Consider the following 8,594-nt stretch of genomic DNA (forward strand, 5'->3'; position numbering starts at 1 on the left):
AAAGTGGAACCAGTTAATGAATATGTGAGACTGTCTCGCTGGAAAGGGCTGGAGCACATATACAGAAAAGAAGGTAGGTAATGCAGGATGTGCCAGAGTGGACTGCTAGAGGAAGAAGAGGTAGAGGTAGGCCGAGGGAAACCTGGCTGAGGACAATGAAAAGAGAAGCAGGAGAGGAGTGTTGGTGGGACCTGAGGGAGATGGCAAGAGAAATATTGGTGGAGAGAGTTCATCGAGGCCCTATGCATCCCGTGGAGTGCCACAGGAAATGATTGATTGATTGATTGATATATTCCACACACCTTCCACCTCTTCCATCTGCTCCAAATTATTTATGCCCAATTTCTCCTACACTTCTTTCTTCCATTCTTTTTTTCTTTTTTTCTTTTAACCTCTTTCAACCTTTCTATACTCGTCGTATGGACTACTTCTTTCTGTCCTTCCGTTATTCTATTCCTCCATTTCACTTGAACCTTGACTTTCACCACCAAAAACTGGTGGTCCGAGAGTCCACTCCCCCAAACTCTGCATGCTATTGCATCCATTATATACTTTCTCACTCTATCATCCACGCAGAGATAATAATAATAATAATAATAATAATAATAATAATAACCATACTATGTAGCTCTAACCATACTATATAACTGTACCATGTAACCCTATATATATATTTAGGAAAAAATAACAAATATAATGAAAGCAAGAAAAACACCAACAAAATCATAATGATAATAAAGATAATAATAATAATAACCATACTATGTAGTTCTAACTACACAACTGTATCTTGTAACCCTATATATATATATATATATATATATATATATATATATATATATATATATATATATATATATATATATATATATATATATATATCATCAGCCATTGAGGTCCACTGCAGAACTGGCCTGTCCCTACTAGGATGTCTGCCAAAGTAGTGAGTGGCTCGGTGAACGCTTCCCAAAATTTTTACAACTCTGGTGGTAGGCGAATCTGCGTCCACCAGCGTGTGAGAAGCACACTTTACCACTGTACCACAGAGACTCCATATATATATATATATATATATATATAATCTCTCTCTCTCTCTCTCTCTCTCTCTAAAACCATACATTCATAATGTCATAAACCTGCGTATGTGATTAACCGCGCATGTATCAGCTGATTTCAAAAATCTGCATAGCAAGCAAGTCTCCACCCTCACTGGTCTCAGTAGCCAGTTCAGGGGTTGACACAGAACGGGTTGGACCTGTGGTAATCTTCTCCTAATAAACCTCCGTTACTTATTACGTAAGACCTCTGGATTACTCCTAACTGGGGATATGAAAGGGGGTGAAACATAAAAATAATAATAATAATATTATTATTATTATTATTATTATTATTATTATTGTTATTATTATTTTAATATCAGCAGTAATATTAATAATAACAATTATCATGATTTATCAATAATAATAATAAAAAGTTATACAAATTCAACTAATGCTCACAACTCTGGAAATAACAACATACTTATCAGTTAACATGCATCAGTTCAATACAATATCAGACTTTATAGCATTTATTCCTTAGCGATTTTTAATGCATACTTTACCATGGTATCTGTGTTTATATATTTATTTTAGTAATTACATAGTTTGACTAAGTAACTTACAGTCAAAGAACAGCCACCTTCCCAGTTACATCTTGCGGAAATTTACTATGGGCAAAATGCAGTGAAAACCCTATCTCTAGTAGTGTGTGTTTCAGAGGGTTCCATTTTTTCCTGATGCATTCTTCAATCTTAGGAAGATACTTGAGTTTCTTTTGGTATAAGAGGATTAAAACATGTAATGTGAAAAATGAATCGCTGAGGAAGAGGTGCTGCGAAGATTCCTGTGCGACTTCCAACGCGGCCCTGAGCTATATTTTTGCCAACGTTACATTGGGTGATCCATATGTTGCACTCCACCTTGCCACTCAGCTATTGGATTCCTGTGTGTTGCTAGGACGACTCAGTTAGCATGGCTAGTCAGCAAGAAGTGCTATGGAAGGATGTAAAGCAGAAGCATTGTCCATTTCTGGCACTAAGCTATGGAAAATAACCTGTGGAAGGATGCAAATCTAGGCCACGTTAGTGTGAAAGAATTATAATAATGCGTGCAAACAAGGGACGTAAACGAGTTAAGACACTGTAAAATATGAAATAGGTTATGGGGAGCAGGGAATGATCCAGGGTAGAGGCATAACACAACACACACAAATTCTCCAGCTGTGCAGTAAGGATAGTGCAGTGTGTGGATTACCATTTCATTAACTCTCTAAGTGCACGTCCACACGTGTACTCAAACATATGTTGGAACACAGCTGGCAACATGTTCGGGAACATGTTTGCAGCAGTATTTGGACAGATGTATGCAATCATGTTTCAGTGCAGTTTCGAACACTTGCGGCAGAGGCGATGGGATAAGTTTGTCTATAAGAAGCAACTGAGACATCATCTTGATATTGTCAACATGATCTGGACGCTGGTGTTCCCAACATGTTTGCAGAGTGTTCGTTACTGTGTTGCTTACATGTTGCCAAGACTTGTTTGAGCACAAGTGTGGACTCGCCCTAAGAGGAACATATGGCACACGGGGCTCTGGGAGGTCAAGTAGCCATACTCGCATTTCCTACGTTCCTGGTACCTCACTAGTCGTAACTTTAATTACACCCACCTTTGAAAGGGAAGAGCGAGATAATGTTTTACTTGATGAGTGTGTGTGTGTGTGTGTGTGTGTGTGTGTGTGTGTTTGTAATAAAATTATATCTGAAAGTGTTTATCCGATTTATACAAAACTTGAAGAAAAATTTGAGGATTTCCCCCTGGGGCTGACCTATTTTTCGGAGAACTTTAGGTCACAGTGCAATATGAACTTAAAGCATTTTTGATCCGATTGAAATCAAACTTGGTGGAACATTGGCAACTTAGGAAAGAAAAAAGGGGTTGATTTTGAAAGTCAAAGATTATGGGCCCAGATCAAGATCACGGTCCAACCCCTACATGTCTGTTTATCAACATAAGCACTCAAGCAGTTCTTTTCTCATTTGAGATCAAATATGTAGGAAGTGTTGAAAGTCAACGAAGAGAATGACCCGTTTTTTTATAAATATAATCCAAACAGGAAGTTGCAGTTAGTCTTTTTTTTTTTTTTTTTTTTTTTTTTGGTAATTATCTGATTTATATCAAACATGGCACAAGGGCTCAAGGTAAGGAATGTATGATGGAATTCAATTTCAATAACTATTCGTCAAAGGTCAAGGACACAGGGTAAAGTGAAAAGTAAGTGTAACATGCCAAAGTCAAATTAGTTAGTTTTGACACGATTTACATCTAAACCTCGTGGAATATTTAAAGGTAAGAAAACAAAGGAGCGATTCATCAAAATCAAGAGCAAGGCCAAAAGTCGACTCGTGTGTTTCTTATGAACAAATGGCTGAAGCATTTTTGACCTGATTTGAATCAAACTTGGTGGAAAGATTGGAGGTTACTCACGAGACTGATATTATGTGGAACAGTAAGTCAAAGATCAAACTCACATGGCAAAGTCAGCTTAACCCGCCCCATCCCGATGTTTTCTGGGTAGTGGTACGCCCCAGTCCCGACATTTTTGGACCTTTTTTTGGGGGGGGCCAAACATCCGCTTTTGGTGAGAAACATCGAAAATTCATAGAAAAATCGCTCACTTGAGGTTTAAAATACTCGATCTAGGTACGAGTACCTCCTTACCTGACTTGGTTTTCTAACAGGCTGGCACCAAAGAAAACGAGTTCTATGGGAGGGTAACTATTTTATCCACTCATAAACAGTATTTACTTATTTACTTGGTACGAATTTATATGTAGTACAAGACTATATTGGTTTTCAAACAGTAATATAGGCATTATAAGCATTGTTTCACTCACTAACTCATCACCATTCATGATCTTTTTTTCCCACATTACCTGATCATCATTTCTGACTGTTTCTTCCTCTAATGCTATGTAAACTTTGTCCTACACATTGTCATCGATTGGGGAATCACTCTGGCCCTGAATGTCTTTATTGGCCAAGTCACTGGTAACAGGTGAATTGCCGAGACAATGGCGTGCATGGGGGGGGGGAGAGGTTATGCGGTGTGAGGCACTGTCCCTGCTTGGCATCTTGTAGAGGAATAGAGGAAGGTGTCACGTGTATACGTGCCAAAAATCACTCGCAAAATCACTCGCGAAAATTGAAAATTGTGCAAATTAGGGACCTTACAATGTTGCCGCGTTAATTCACGTCGCCGGGACATGAGTGCACATCATGTGCGGACGTTAATTCATGTCGGCGGGACAGCGTGGGTTAAATATTTTTTTATCTTATTTAGACCAAACTAATTCGAATCATTTGGAGCACAGCATGGATTAACTGATTCGACCAACGGTCAAGGTCAGAGGACAAAGTCAAATGCTAAGCCTTTTGATATGTTGTACAGTGCAGCTGTCTGAGTTCTTGTTTCATCTGCTATACCAGTACAATGAAAGAAATTTCTAATAGTAAAAAAAACTGTATCCATATGCACATTGTATATTAAATCAAGGCAATTTGATTTAGTATTATTATTATGCATAATTTTCTACAATATATGACCTTTGATATGGTATATGGCAAAGACAAGAGGACTTGAAAGAACTGAACTCACATATGAGAAGGTATTTAAAGTAAAACTACAAAAGTTTGGACATGAGCTGATCCCTCTTCAAATTCGATTAAAGAGGGAACATAAGCATCTGTATACAGTATAATGGAGTTAGTGATGGGAAGAGCAAGGGGGTGATAGGAAGAGTCCAAGTTAAGGAGTAACTAATATACCTCTCCAAAAACCAACTTATCCTAATGTGAGTACCAATCTTATACATGAAAAACTTGCAGTATTGCGAGAACAATCCATAGAAAGAAATGTTAAATTATGTAAATATCTGGAAACTGATGATCTTCACATTAATCCATCACTGTTAACCCTCCGTGTCCCAATGACGTATGGATACGTCACCATGTTTTGTCACGGTGACACCCGATGACATATCCATACGTTATGCAATTGCGAGGTCCGTCATTTGCACATAGTTCAAGTTTCACGGGTGATTTTTGGTAGGCATATGTGGGAGACCTTCCTCTACCTAGTGCCAGGCAAGGATAATGCCTGGCCCCACCTGCCCCTCCCCCCCCACACGCCACTTTCTCGGTAACTAACCTGTTAGCAGTGACCTGGCCAGTAAAGACATGTTGCACCACGGTCTCTCCAATGACGAAATTCAAGGCGAAAGTGTTTCCTGAGGTGGAGGACAAAGGAAGAAATAAGCCAGAGGAAGAAGCAAGCAGAAGTGATGAGGCAGTAACGTCATAAAAGAAGGTGCCATATGTTGATGTTTTTGGTGAGTGAACAACACATATATCGCCTATATTACTGTCTGAAAACCAGTATACTCTTGTACTACATATAAATTTGCACCAGATAAACAAATGTCTAACCAGTTATGAATGGCTTGAAATAGCTACCCCTCGCATAGAAAACGTTTTCTCTCAAGCCTGGCCTGAGAGAACACGGTAACAAGGTAAAGGTATCCTTACTTCCACCGTATTTCTAAACACAGCTGAGCACTTTCTCTCTGAATTTTCCTTGTTTCTCATAAAAAGCAGAGGTTTTAGCCAAAAAAAAAAAAAATCTAAAATCTGCCAGGATTGGGGGGGTCATTGGTGAAAAATCTGCCGGGACGCAGTGGGTTAACACTTTTTCCTGTTTTTCCTAAGTTGCTTCCTTCTGGCTTGTGGTTATATACATCCATATTAAAGTTATTTTTTATTAAAAAATTAGGTTTGTGATATAGGGGGAAGATCATCGCCTCCTTAGTACAATGAAGTACATTTTATTCGTGCTTTCTTCAGATGAATATATTCAGCCTGGATAGACTTTTCGAACTTGAGGAGTTAGAAAAACCTTCATTGCTCCTTTGAGGCTATCCTGAATGAAATCATATAGCAGCAAGGACGAAAAAGAAAAAAAAATGTCACTAAATTGACATGGTTAAAATCTCTGCAGCAGGTGATGTACATGTACTGTAAGCATGTTGGCCAAGGCAACATCAGGGAACAGACATGTAGTCCAGCTTAATTTTTGGAATTTGAAAGGTGTGGGTGGGCTGAAACGCTATCAAATGGACTCTTTCTCCATGCATGTGACCCCTTAAAACTGTACTTTATATTGAGGACTGTCATGGGTCAAGTTAGAAGGTACTCTGATTTTTTAGGACAATTGGTTAAAGGTCAAGCCACTTGGTAAAGCTAACTTAAAAAGATTTTATTCGATGTTGACCAAACTTTGTGGTAATGTTTAAAGTAAAACATAACATGGGATTCAAGTTTGAAAGCAACCAGTTGGAAGTCAAGATCACTGATGGAAGCAAGGTCATATGGCAATATGGACAATTAGATGTCTATAGTGTAACCGAAGGACAAAAGTACCCACAAAAGTGGGGTGGTTGCTTACTCAGGACAATGTTCCTTTTACCTTTGGAGGGTTCTGTTAAATTTTGTATGGGCTACCTTAATTATTCCAGATTTTTAAGGTCGTAAGTTCCGATCACGACATATGCAGAAAGCCCAAAAGGGAGACGTAGGACCCATGGAAGAACAAGGAAAGCAAATAAATTTTTTGTTTACACTCACACTTTCCAAATTTATTTGTGTTCCAGACTTCACTTCAACTAGCCAGTCATGTATGATTCTTATGCTGGATTTTAAAAAAAGCCAAACTGCCAGGCATCTGATATTTCGAGTATCTCTTCACTGGTTAACAACAATAGAAGTAAAGCCATTCTGATCATTTCATTCTCAAGATGGGTCATTATATATATATATATATATATATACAAGGTAGGGCAGTGGATGTTGGAGTGACCCTGTACTGTTGTTTGCAGATGACACTGTGTTCTTAAGTGAAGACGAAGGGGAGCTGCAAGGCTTGATGGGTGAGTTTGGGAGAGTGTGTAAGAAACGGAATTTAATGGTGAATGTAGGGAAGACTAAAGTATGGTCTTTGAGAGAGGTCAGTGAATGTACAGTGAGGTTGGATGATGAGAAAATAGAAAATGTCAGTACGTTTAAGTACTTGGGTAGTGTGATGAGTAAGGATGGAAGTTTTGAGGGTGAAGTGCTTGAAGGGTTACAACAAGGAAGAAAGGTTGCTGGTTCTTTGAAGCCAGTGATAAGGGACAGGGAAGTGAGGATGGAAGAGAAAAAGTTATTACATGACAGTAATGTGATACCAACTCAGACGTATGGAAATGAAGCTTCGATGTTGTTGGAGGGACACAAGTCAAGAGTTTTTTTTTTAAATAACAATACAAAGGAAGGAAAAACAAATGAATAAAAAAAAAAAAATTATCCATACACCAGATTACTGGTGTTCTCTGTTCATTAAGTATCTGTAACAATTAGACTTGAACAGCTCTAGGTTGAAGTTTTGAAAGAAACAACTATGAGGAAGCAAGTTCCAGAGAGATGCAGTTCGGGGAATGAAAGAATTATGATAGGCAGAGGTTCTGCAATATGGCTGAGTGACATTCCAGTCATGAGCGCTATCAGATGCCCGTGTAGCACCAGGGAAGGCATGGAGAGGTGGCACAATGGCCGCAACTTCATCTGAGCATTTGCTATAAAAATATCTGTAAAATAATGCAAGGAAGAGACCATTCCTTACATGCAGGGGAGGCTGTTTATTAGTAATAGCAGGATTATTAATAATTCTAACAGCTTTGTTTTGAATATTGTCTAGTTGTTTTAATGCAACCTCTCCACATCCATTCCACAAGGGTGAGCAGTATTGAAGCTGACAGTGCACATGGCTCTTATAAATTATAGCTAACTGGTCGTCAGTGAAGAAGTTATGGACTCTGTACAATAATCCAAGTTTCTTTGAGGCGGTTTTAGCTGTGATCCAACGTGAGAGGTCCAGCTGAAGGCATTGTTAAGTGAGACGAGGAGAATTTCAGTACTTTTGGAGATGGGAATATTTGTACCGTTGATGGTAATATACGAATCAGGCAATACCTGTCTATTGGTAAATTGTATATATTTAGTTTTACTAGCATTAAATGAGACAAGGTTGTTTTGTCCCCATTCACTGATTGTAGATAAGTCTTGATTTATGGAGATGGCTGTACTAAGTTGAGAGTTAGAGATATCAGACTTTTTAAATGGGTGTCAGTGTGTGAATGAACTATGAAGTGTTAAGTCATCTGCATATGAATGGATGAGAGTGTGGGTGATGGATAAGAGATCATTAACCCATCTCGTCCCGACCGATTTTCCACCACTGACCCTCCCCAATCCAGACCAATTTTGGAAAAAAATTTTTTTTGGCTCAAACCTCCGCTTTTGGTGAGAAACATCGAAAATTTATAGAGAAATCGCTCACCTGAGGTTTAAAATACTCGATACAGGTACCAGTACCCCTTACCTTACTGTGTTTTCTATCAGGCTGGCTCCAAAGAAAACGAATTCTATGGGAGGGTAACTATTAGATACTACCCATAAATGG

The sequence above is a fragment of the Coenobita brevimanus genome, chromosome 56, assembly GCF_032717465.1.
Source record: "Coenobita brevimanus isolate Jiangsu-jjx chromosome 56, ASM3271746v2, whole genome shotgun sequence".
Classification (NCBI taxonomy): domain Eukaryota; kingdom Metazoa; phylum Arthropoda; class Malacostraca; order Decapoda; family Coenobitidae; genus Coenobita; species Coenobita brevimanus.